The following is a 13,493-nucleotide window of genomic DNA, read 5'->3' on the forward strand; positions in this document are numbered from 1 at the left end:
TTGCTAGCCTATCAAGGGTGTTCCTCAGTCCACGAGGTATTTTCCTCTGAGATTCTAGGGAGTGGTCACCCACTTCTAGATCCAAGAATGTTTCTAGCAGGTGTAGCAATTTTTGTGATGAACACATATTTGGATGGGAGGTTTGAAAGTGCTTAATGCTCTTAATGAAAGCACCAAGTTGTTGACGAAGTTTTTTGCCAACCAAAAATAAATAAGAGCAATTAAGCTAATTTCAAAGATTAAGGAAGAGAATAAATGAACATAGATTTTTTATGTGGTTCAGTAGTTAAATCTACATAGTCCACGAGTCACTTTTATTGATGTGTTATGTGTTAAAGCCAAGAAGCAATTTCACAGAGTTCTTAGAGTACAAGAAGTGAGTGTACTTTACAAATAACATGACCAAGTATTTATGGACTAGGTTTGTTATGATTGGTTAATTACAAATGGTAAAGTGTTAAAATACAAGCAAAGTATAAACACTTAGCAGAATTCACATAGTGAAGATGTGAAATTGAGTTTCAAATTGTAGGCACTTATAAAATGCAAATTTGGGTCCAAAGTGAGACATAAAAGTATCTGAGGGTTCCCAAAAAGTGTGGTGACATTTGGAGAATTTTTTGGACCTTTGGAAGTGTCCAAAGTTAGAGGGGGTGGTGATACGTCGCCACCCAGGAGGTGACACATCGCCTGAAGGCTAGGGTTTCTAGAAATCCTAGCAAGCGACACGTCGCATGCTGTAAAACATGGACTTACATAAATGTTCTAAATTACGTGTTTTACAAGTCTAATCCTATTGGTTGGACTTAATGACGGTGCCTACTGTATATATGGGTAAAAAATAATGATTTGGGAGACGTGATAACTCTCTCCAATCTCTCTCAAGCTCCAAGAATTACTAGTTTTCTCCAAGAACTCTCCAAGAAAGTGCTTGACTTAGAGAGTTGAAGGCTTGTTCAATATCAATCCTCATTTCCTCAAGAGAAGACCTCAAGCATCAATGGTGGCTAGAAAATAGAGTATTAAGACAGCGTTTCTCAATGTGTATAAGTCTTGGTTTTGTGGTTTGAATTGCTTGAAGGATTTTCTCAAAGAAAGTAGTGGTCTTGCCTAGGTTTTTGAAGCTTCATCAAATATTGAAGAACTCTATTGATCTACTTGGGTTCGCAAGTTCTTTCTCAATCTTTTTAAAGTATCTATCAATCCAAATTTTGTGTAGATTCTATTTTTTGTGGTGGTGTTATCTCACTCTCCCCCAACAGGGTTCATATATTACTTCCCACGTTTTTAGGGAAGTTACAACAATGTATAATTCAAATTCAAAATACAAATTAATATTTGAAATTAGAATATCCCATAAATAGGATTAATTAAATAATTCTATAACTAAACCCACGATTGTAGCCTTGTATCACAACTACTTGTTGTCCACCGAGCATACACTTTCGAGCCTACACCATGGTTCGATCTGACAGTTACAATGCTATCCACATCACCATCCTTCGAGGTCGTCCTTTGGGTTGGAGCTAACCCCTTCGCTCGAGTCAAGCTAATGACATGACATTTGTATAAGTTTTATATGTTCATCTTACTTATTCATTTGGTCCTTATCTATGCGAGCCTACATTTCGAGATTAAATAAACGTATCTTGAAATTTGGAGTGTAACAATTATTATTACTAATAATAATTAAAGATTATGTTAATGCATGTTTGATTTTTTTTTTTGGTATTTTTTATATAAGTACAAACATTTCTTACGAAGTGATTACAAATTGCAGAAAATATTTTTTTTATTTTCTGTTATTATTTTAATTAATTCGGTATCCCTCAATAATGGGAAACCAATCTGTACACAATATATTTTTTCCTTTTTTGGAGGATTTTAGGTTGATTTAGTACCATTGTAATTACCCTAGAATATTTGGTATTTAATACCAAATTAGTCTATAGTTTGTAAAGTGCCTATTTAAATGGTAGTGCTCTCAAAGAAATAATATATCAGAATATATTTTCCACATGGTATCAGAGCTGATACCCTCACCCTAAGGAATCACAATTTTTTCTCCCTCATAAATCGTAGCCTACCCTCAGAAATTGCAGCCTTTTTTTCCCTTCAATATCATTGCCTTCTCTTCTTCCTCATGGCCACCTTACCTGATCCCACCATCTCTGATGATACCACAGCCGACTCCACCATCAACAAGGGCTCTTCTAATGCCTCTCCTTCTTCATTTGATCACCAAAACTCTAATCGTAACAATTCTGACAGCCAGGCCTTGACAGCAGCACCGCCCGAGCCTTTCCCATTTTCTCCAGCCCAAATCACTCAACTCCATCAGCTATTGAGCACGACAACCAATGCTTCCGCATCTGATCCTTCGTTTACTTCCACTCAAGGTACCTTTGCTACCTTCAATGCTCAAAAATCTATTTGGATAGTAGACTCTGGGGCTTCAGACCACATGACTAGTCAGTCCAGTCACTTTACCACTTATACTCCTTGCCTAGGTACTCAAAAAATTAAAATAGCTGATGGTTCTCTTTCTTCTGTGGCTGGTAAAGGATCTATTACATTATCATTTTCCATTATACTCCATGATGTTCTTCATGTTCCCAATCTTTCCTATAATCTTCTTTCTGTCAGTAAAATAACCCATGATCAGCAATGTTTTGCTTCGTTCTCACCACTTGGTTGTAATTTTCAGGATATGTCCTCGGGGAAGATGATTGGGAATGCGAAGGCATGTAGGGGGTTGTATTACTTTGATCCGTTTCCTTCTGCTCAAGTTGATAACGCTTTTATTTCTGGTTGTATTTATACCAATAATAATGATATAATTCGGTGGCATTATAGGCTATGTCACCCTAGTTTTTCATATTTAAAATATTTATTTCCTAAGTTGTTTCAGAATAAAGACTTGAGCTTACTTAAATGTGAAATTTGTCAATTCGCCAAATATACACGTGCTGTTTTTCGTTCTATCCCCTACAAATCAACTCAGCCTTTTAATCTTATTCATAGTGATATATGGGGACCATCTTGAATAACCAATACTACAAATACAAAATGGTTTATAACTTTTATTGATGATCACACACGTGTTAGTTGGGTGCTTTTGCTTAAATCCAAATCTGATGCTGCCATGATTTTTAAAAAATTTCCACTCTATGGTCAAAAATCAATTCAATGCAAATCTCCAAGTCTTACACACTGACAATGGAACTGAATATTTCAACTCAATCTTAGGTGATTATCTTCTTTCTCATGGCATTGTGCATAAAAGTTCATGTGCAGGCACACCCCAACAAAATGGGATTGCTGAACGAAAAAATAGACACCTATTGGAAATTTCTAGAGCAATTATGTTCACAACCTCAGTTCCAAAACATTTTTGGGGTGAGGCTATCCTCACTTATGCCTATGTTATCAATAGAATGCCCTCTCGAGTGTTGAACTTTCACACTCCTCTATCTATGCTTCTCAAGGTATATCCAAATACACCACTGGTTTCTAATCTTCCCTTGAAAACATTTGGGTGTGTTACTTATGTTCATGTTCTAGGTCCAAACTGATCTAAGTTTGATCCTAGAGCCCTTAAATGCGTTTTTTTGGGTTATTCTTCTACAAAAAAGGGATACAAGTGCTATCATCCCCCTACTCGTCGCCTCTATCTCTCCATAGATGTTACATTTCATGAAGAAACACCCTTTTATCCCAACCTTTCACTTCAGGGAGGGACAGTGAGTGATGTTTCTAGTTGGGATACCTGTCTTCCCAAGGCTTTTCTTGAAATGTCAAAGTTTCCAAACTCATCTGAGCAACAACAATCTCAGCCACCTAAGACTAAGGAGTTCTTAGTCTACTCTCGGCGACCAAAACATCATCAAGTAATATAGTCCACTAATGCTCCAACATCTCATGAATCTGATCCACAAACTACTCCTGATGTAAGTAATCCTTCTCTTGAACCTATTTTACTTGATAATATTCCTAATGTTGAGTCTTCCAGTGTGATTGAACCTAAGTCTGAGTTACCTATTGCCAAAAGAAAGGGAGTTCGGAGTTGTACTCAACACCCAATGTCCAGATATGTTTGCTATAGTAAACTCACTCCTCACTATAGAGCCTTCCTGTCAAAAGTTGAGCAAGTGGTAGTTCCCAAGGATATTGCCGAGGCACTTGCACAAAAAGAATGGAAGCAAGCAGTGTATGAGAAAATTGGGGTGTTAGAAGCCAACACCACATGGACAATTGTCAATCGGCCTAGAGATAAACATGTGGTAGGGTGTAAATGGGTGTTTATAGTTAAGCACAAGGATGATGGAACAATTGACCGATACAAGGCAATATTAGTTGCAAAGGGGTTCACTCAAACACATGGTGAATTTATAGTTATATATATTTTTATAATTGGAATTAGTTATGAATTTTTTTTGAATGAAAATATGCTAACTTTCATTAATTAGAAATGTCATACATAAGCATAAAACACAAGTACTTAAGTAAGATAGCTAGCCTTAACATTAATACATTTAAATAAAACTAAACTCAGAACTAAACGAACTCATAAGCAAAATAGGCTTACTAATAAATGTATTTCATCAATCGACCTAACCATTCGTGTTGGATTGGCAAGAGGTCTGCATTCTCACAATATTCCTTCTTCCCATCAAATTGTGAAATTAATTAATAGCAACATTGATTATTTTATAGGTTATTGATACCAAAATAAGTTATAAAAAATAAACTTACTTTTTCTTTTAGGGTTTCTATTGCATTTGATGCCCGTACAAGATCTCTAATGCACTTCAACACATAAAAACCACATTCATGACTTTGTAGTTGTTTTGGACATGCAACATTGAATATCTTTGTAGGATTGTCGAGTAATTCATTGGAAGAAGCCTTATAATATGCACTATTAAAAAAGATAAATTACAAAAGTTATTAAAATTTAGTAACATGTAATAGTTGTTGCATATTAAGAAATATTTTTACAATTTTAAAACTTACCTCATTATCATTGAATAAATTTCTTTAGGACGTTTGTGTGCTTTTAGTGGATCCAAGAACACGATTTTTCCTTTTGGCATAGCAATCACCAACATCCAATGTTCACTAAAATAATAAGAACGTTAAATAAAATAATTAAATTTTTAATATGAATAATCAAATAAGAAAAGTTTATAGTATTTCTTATCGTATGTTCTAAGGTATAAAGTATAGTTGACTAACTCTATTCATGGTCATCAGCCAATTTTCCAAGTCAATGGTTGATCGTTCTACACCGTTGGCATTATTAATGCTAAGATGCTCAGTGTCAAAAAACTTGTAAAAAACACGTTGATTTGGAAATAGGGACTCCCAAATGCATCTGCAAAATTTTGTTAAGTGTTAAATATTTTTGAAAATTTTTGGCAGAGTTTCCCCTATAAATAGGATTACCCAAACCTGTAAACATTCAATTTACTATGAAAATATGCAACAGATCACAGAGCAATACTCATAACCATTCTAAATTCCATATCATTCCAAAGAATTAGTTGAAGGGATACCTTAGTCCGAATATCATCGCTGAGCCTCCAATCATATGCAAAGTAGCAACTTGTTCTACATCCTCTAAAGTTATAAAGATTGACTCGCGATTCACGAATGATAGGTCCACTGGAACTGAGACTACTTTGTTTATTCCCTTAGCTCTACAAAATTCTCTCACCATAAACTGAAGGCTAACATGGATGTGATTCATGATGTGATCGAAAAATGGTTGGCCTTCTATCAGAGTGTTTTCTGGATTGACGTGAGATCCAGCTGATGACAGATGTGGGCTAGTCGTAGAATTATGGTTCGTCTTATCCTTGGATGGGCTTGTTGACATAGGATGTCTCTTTTTTAGAGGACCTTACACAACATCAAGTAAAGTGAATATTAAAATAACAGACCAACAAATATTTTAATAGGTAACAAATTAAAGAATTACTTTATACTTGATCAGTCATAATTAATTCTTTTGGCCAAGGAAACAATACGTCATAGGTATCCCGAACATAGTGTATCTTCCCAACAGAACATGGGATTTCAGCATCCTCTTGTAACATTTTGGTGACTCGCACCCTCGCGTATTCGTCTGTCAGTTGAACACCAAGAATAGTCAGTGGACCCACCCCATCAATGATAACACCCTCTGCCACCACATTATGAATATTATCTGAACAAAGTAACACATCAGTTGTAAATTGTGGAGGCACGTCATTCTGCATGTACGGTGTGTGATATTCTTCGTCATTATGCTCGTCATCGTTGTTGTGTTCTTCCATATCATCTATCCCACCTCCTTGTTTAGCTCTTTCCTTCTCCAATGCTTTAATTTCTGCTTTGAGCCTCGCAATTTATGCATCTTTCTTACTAACAACATCAGCCATTTCTTTTGCTATTTTTTGTTTTCTTCCAAAGACGGAAGAAATCTTCCCAAATGACCTACAATAATCATCCCAATTATTTAAAAACTAAATTATTGAAGAATGAAGTTAAATGCAACAAATAAAAAACAATATCATACCCAATCGCTCTAACACGACCTGGGTGCTCAAGGTCCCTAAAGCTTGCGTTAATATGTCATTCCGACCATTTGCAATGATTTATCCACTACTAACTTTTTCTTTCAGCTCATTCTGTGAAACAAACCAGTGATCGATTATATTAGTAACTTATAAGAACTTTATCATTCTTACATTACTTTAAAACACTTACAATTCTTGCTTCAATTTGTTTGTCCAAATCTGTGACAAGAACCTTCTTCTTTTCTAGTGCTATTATCCATACTTGGTACCGTTCTACATCTTCCACACCTAGTTCATTTTTCTACAACATACAACAATTAATTAAAGTTGGTGAGTGCAATATTCTTCATAACAAGTTGATAATTGTAAAATAGTGATGTGAATTACTTACCAAGTCCTCTCTAACATTGGCAAGCCCTCTACGAGATGTGCGATGGCTCGAAGTATATTTGAGAGCTCTTTCACGTTGTGCTTCCCGCAACACCTACATAAAATAAGTAACGGTAAGTTTTTAAACAATTATTTATACTTCAAAACTAATAAATCATATACGTAATAGTGCCATAAACTCAGGAGATAAATGGTGGCTAACAAAGGTCCTCCAATCTTCTAGGTCAAGTTCTAGATATTTCTTAGGAAGGAATTTGAGTTCATGTATCAGACCCGCTTTTGCCAAAGGGTAGATGTAGTCACTAGTGATGTTTTTCTTAAAATCTCTCATCATTCTTCCCGCACATTTAATTAATTCTGGTTTCCAACTTTCTGGAATGTTAAAGCCACCCTGAAATAGAAAGAAAATGATTAATGAAATACAAAGTAATTCATGAAAATGATCAACATATTAAAATAATTAAAATATTTTCTTACATATACATCCTCCCATATTTTATTCTTGAATTCTTCTCGAACTTGTCTCCAATCCTTATAATTGAGAGAGACCGTTCTCCTAGTTTTAACTCCAAGGTACAATTGCATCTGACCATATGCTTTCCCTATAGGTTGACCCTTATCATTACACGTAATATTTCTCCTCATTCCTTTAGCTTTTTGATTATTTATATTGCTCTTCTTTGTTGGGCCTCGCCTATTTGGTGTATTCTCCTCTTCAGAATTTGTCATCTGCACGTAAACAAGAATTAACATTACAATTATGACATAAATAAATACATATTTAACATAAAAATTAATACATTACTCACTGTGCACATTTTCTTTTCCTTTTTATTTTCTTGGTTGATTAACAATCTACCCATATTCCATCTCAAATATCATTTCTATTGTATTCCTCATCATCATCATCTTCATTGAAATCATGGATTTGCTCAACTTGCTCATTTATTGGTTGTCCAACAACAAAATTATCATGAAACAAATCATCATTTTCTTCGTCATTTTCATCTTCTATAAATTGCATCTCCGGGGTTTGTAAAACAACTGACCATTTATCATCAGCAGGATCAGTTATATAAAACACTTGTTTTGCTTGGGTAGCCATGATGAAAGGATCATTCTTGTGACCTTTCTTACTTAAATCAACCAAAGTGAATCCAAGTTCATCAATTCTAACCCCAACATTGTTGTCCACCCAAGAACACCTGAGAAGGGGAATTTGAAATAAGGAATAATCAAGCTCCCATATTTCTTCAACAACCCCATAATATGTCATAGTACTAGCTACTGGATTATTTTCTTTTGCACTAACGAAATGCATTGCTTCTACAACAATACTTACTCCACTATTTTGAACAATTCGAGCATCATCTCTTGACTTTGTGTGAAATCTTTTTACTCCAACAATGTAAGCATGGTGCTTTATTACATGAGCACTTCCTCCAAATGATATGCAATTTAACTCTGTTGACACTCTATGGTTTTCTTCTCCCAACCTTGCTAGAATAGTATTTTTCAACCATCGACTAAATGTTTTATGATGCTCATCTATAATCCATTTCTGTTTATTTTTAACCTTGTTTGGAATCATTGATTGTAATAACTCCATGTGCTCACTGAAAATACAAAGTACAACATTAAAATTTCAATTATATATAAAATGAGCATAATGTTTATTAAATTTATAACTTACGTTATATATGGTTTAACCTCAAGATTATTTTCCAACACAACTAAATGAGCTTGATCTAATTTTGCACGAGATATGGTCACTACCGTTCCTTTCCCTCGTAATCCTCTATCAACTCCATCTGAGTTATTTCGTGGTTTTCTAATTTCGATTGTGTCGACTCCAACCATGTACCCAGAACAAAATTCCACAGCTTCTTCTACTAAATAACACTCAGCCATACAAGCTTTAGGGCGATGGTGATTATGTACATATCCTTTCAACACCTTCATATTCCTTTAAAATGGATACATCCATCTCGCCCCAACTGGCCCACACAACTTGGCTTCTTTTACTAAATGGACCATCAAATGTATCATTATGTCAAAAAAAGATGGTAGAAAATATTTTTCAAGCTTGCATAAAGTTTCAACTATTTCATCATGCAATGCATTCAACTTCTTCATTTCCAATTCTTTTCCGCATAGTTGATTAAAGAAGATGCACACACTTGTCACACTATCTCGAACTCTTTTTGGTAAAACTGACTGAATGGCAATTGGAAGTAATTCTTGCATTAATATATGACAATCATGTGATTTCATTCCAATTAACTTCAAATCTTGCATAAACACCAAGTTTCGAACATTCGATGAATAACCATCAGGCACTTTCATCTCTGCCAATGATTTACATACGACTTGCTTCTCTTCTTTAGACAATGTAAAACAAGCAGGAGGCAAATATGTGCGTTTAACTTTTTCTTCAGGTGTCAAGCAGTGTCTTATACCCATCTCAACAAGATCTAGATGACTAGACAAACCATCTTTGGTTTTACCTGGGATATCAAATAATGTACTGATTATACTTTCACACACATTTTTTTCTATGTGCATGACATCCAAGCAATGTCTAACGAGTAAATCTTTCCATTAAGGAAGTTGAAAGACAATTGATTTTCTTTGAAAACATCCATTGACTTTTTTGTTTGTATTCTTCTTCCTATACCTAAAGTCAACTTTTTCTACTTCCTTAAGAATTTGCTCAACTGACAATGGCAAAGGAGCAAGGTCTCGTTCCATAGTACCATCAAATGCTTTTTCTTTATTTTTGTCAGGATGACTTAAATGCAAATATCATCTATGACCCATATAACACATTTTGTGTTCATTTGACAAGCGACGGGCCCTTGTGTTGGTGCAACAAATTGAACAAGCTTGGTAACCTTTTGTGCTCAACCCTGATAAGTTACCATATGCTTGAAAATCATTAACAGTCCATAACAACAACGCTTTCAAATTTAATACTTTATTTTTAAGACCATCATATGTCTCAATACCATTTTCATACAACTCTTTCAAATCATCAATTAATGGTGCCAAATAAACATCGATATCGTGTCCTGGTTGTTTTGGGCCTGAAGTCATAAATGAAAGCATCATAAACTTCCTTTTCATGACCAACCAAGGAGAGAGATTGTACATAACTAGGAAGACAGGTCATGAACTATGCCTACTACTCAGAGATCTATGCGGGTTTACTCCATCAGCAGCTAAACCGAGACGAAGATGTCTTGGTTCATTTTTTAATTCTGGATTGATATAATTTACCTTCTTCCAGGTCTGTGAATCTGCAGGATGCTGGAGTTTACCATCTTTCACTCGTCCGGTCTCATGCCATATTAATTTCTTAGAGTGTTTTGCGCTTTGATATAATCGCTTCAGCCGCGAAATCAAAGGTAAGTACCATAGCACTTTCTGAGGAATAAGTTTCCTAATCTCCTTACTTTCGTTAGGTTTGTACCGTGGTAAACCACATTCTGGGCAAGTGTCCATGTCTGCATACTCCTTGCGATATAAAACACAATCATTCGGACATGCATGAATCTTCTCATACTTCAACCCTATCAAACTTAATGTTTTCTTTACTTCATATGTAGACTCCGGAAAATAATTTTCTAGCGGCAAAATCTCCTTGAAAGCAGCTAAAAATTGACTAAAATACTTATCACTAACTCCATTTTCTGCTTTTATGTTATAAAATTTAACCATTGTTGGCAATCTTAGTTTATTGCAACCACTGAACAATTGTCTATCTGCATCTTTAACCACACTATCAAATTTTTCTGGATTATGAACGAACTCTTCTTGTACTTCATCAAGCAATTTTATAGGATGATCATCAAAATCATTACTCTCAAAATCATCTACACCTCGCCTACCTAATGGATATGGGTTGTCATTTAATAATTCTCCAAGCCAATACCATCTAGTATAACTTATATCAAATCTCCAACAAAATACATGATCCTTTATCATGGTAATATTCCACTTTACTCCATTACCACAATCGATACAAGGACAACGAATTTTTTATGGATCACTACAATTCTTTAGGCAAAACTTTAAAAATTTGTTGAATCCATCTTGAAATTGTGGTGTTTCTCTCCTCTCAAGCATCCATGATATATCCATATTAATAACAATATTAAATTCATAATAAGTTAGAATTTTTTTTTATATAAGTTTCAAAAACAATTCAATCATGTAAAGAGTTATACTCTATGCATGATAAATTTAGGCATGTTATTAGGTTCTAGTATTATAAAATTAAAAAAAAAAAAAATTGGCAAAGTTTCCTTTGTTTCTATAGCATATCGTAACTTCATAATTACCTATAAAATCAATACAAACAAACACAATAGTCAAGTATAGATGAATCCATCATTACTAGGTTCTAGTCTTATAAAATTTTTAAAAAAATCGGCAGAGTTTCCTCTGTTTCTATAGCATACAGTAATTTCATAATTACCTATAAAATCAATACAAACAAACACAATAATCAAGCATAGATGAATCCATCAATCATTATTAGGTTCTAGTCTTTTAAAAAATTTTAAAACTTCGACAGAGTATCTTCTATTTCTATAGCATACCGCAATTTCATAATTTCCTATAAAAACAACACAAACAAACACAATAATCAAGCATAAATGAATCCATCCTTATATCACCACAACACGCAAATTTTCCAGAGCCTACTTCAATAATTTTCAAACATAACTTTCACTAAATCCAATATGCATGATTTAATTAACCTTATTTTTATACATAAATCTTGTAGTAATATAAATAAAATTAAAAAATAACTAACCTTCAATATTACTCTTCAATTCACCCGAAATGAACAACAAAGTCACCTCTCAATCGACGACCCTACTAAAACATTACTTACATAATTAGTAAAATACATAATTAATTATCAAACCATTAAATAAATAAAAAAACAAATCAAACTAGTTATAGAAACTAATGAACAACACTTTGATCACCTTCAAACTATTTATTTTTTCAAATATTTAAAAAGTAAATTCATCTTGTCACAATTTCTAAAATTTACTAATATACATATATATATTTATAATAAACCAAATTTTTATCACATTATTTAAAATAATAAAATAAACAAATAATTAGAAAAGTTAACAAAATATTACTAAATCTAATTATAAAATTCGGAATAATATAAAAAAATAAAAAAACATAGAAAAATAAAAAATTATCATCAAAACAATGTTTTAGTAATCCATACCATTTTGAAGCTCAAAAACACCTTACAATTATAAAAATCCAGTCAAAATCCGGCAAGAAACAGCAAGAAACCATGAGAAATAATACCCACGGCTAAATGTATTTTTTCCTCTAAAAAACAAAAAATGAAGGATTTTTAAGCTATATTTTGGTTTATAATGAAGTAAAGTTGTAAGAAATAATGAAAAAAAAAGGGTTTGATTCAAGAAAATGGTTGTGCCGTACAGTTGCGTCAATGGAGTTTTTGGGGTTTCAACAGAGGAGAGAAGAGGAGGGTTATGGGCCGTTCGGGTGGAAGAAGGGGTTTTAAGGGTGCTCCGCCTCTTGTGGCTGTGCACTTTCTACTGCGGTTTTTATGTAAAAACCACAGTAGAAAGTTTACAAAAACTAATAAAGGACGCATTTGGCTTGACCTTTTTTTTTACATTCTTATTTTCTCTAAACCGAAGTCATGGGCATGTGCAACCAAACATGACCCTCTTTCAATTGAATTTTTAACTTCATTTTTTTAAGAAAGCGAAGTAGTATCTTATTTTTTTAAGCAACAAATTCAAAAGCGAAGTAAAAGAGTTTAAAAAGGCTTTTACTTTAGTTTTTTTGTATGCTGAATATAAAAACCGAAGTAAAAACCTATATTTCTAGTAGTGTGCACAATTTTTTGTATCACGTTGAGTATATAATTTAGCCAAAATTATCATTACTTTGTTTTTTTCTTTTAGATATATACTTATCATAAAAAAATTATGAAAAAAATAATAATATTATGTTCAAACATAATAATATCATAATTTGCTCTTAAAAAATAGTGTGGGTAATATAGTAAATGTGCTAATATTTTTATCATTTCCTTTATTTGTCTTTATTTATAATATACTAACATATTCTTGCTGCTCTGGCCCAATCAAATAATAACCACGCAAAAAGATATATACCTACATATTTTTATCATTTCCTTGCAAAACTTATGCTTCTAACAAAATGTTGTTCGATAAATTGTAAGTACTTTTCAATTTCATCTAATTCTCCTCCAATTCCTTTTGTAAATAGTACCTAAATTGTAATATCCATCTTTTATTTTGAGGGTATTTTTGTAATTTTCTCGCATGATTATTTATTTACCGAAAAAAAGGTCTGTGATTTCTATAAAATAGAGTTATTTTCACTATTATTTAATTAGATTTTGATTAATTTAGTGTGTTTTAGGTTTATATTCTTTAAATTTTATTATTAATAGTTAATTTGGTTTTTATGATGGAAAATTTCAACAAAAGTGTGAAGTTT

The sequence above is a fragment of the Humulus lupulus genome, chromosome X (genome assembly GCF_963169125.1).
Source record: "Humulus lupulus chromosome X, drHumLupu1.1, whole genome shotgun sequence".
Lineage (NCBI taxonomy): Eukaryota > Viridiplantae > Streptophyta > Magnoliopsida > Rosales > Cannabaceae > Humulus > Humulus lupulus.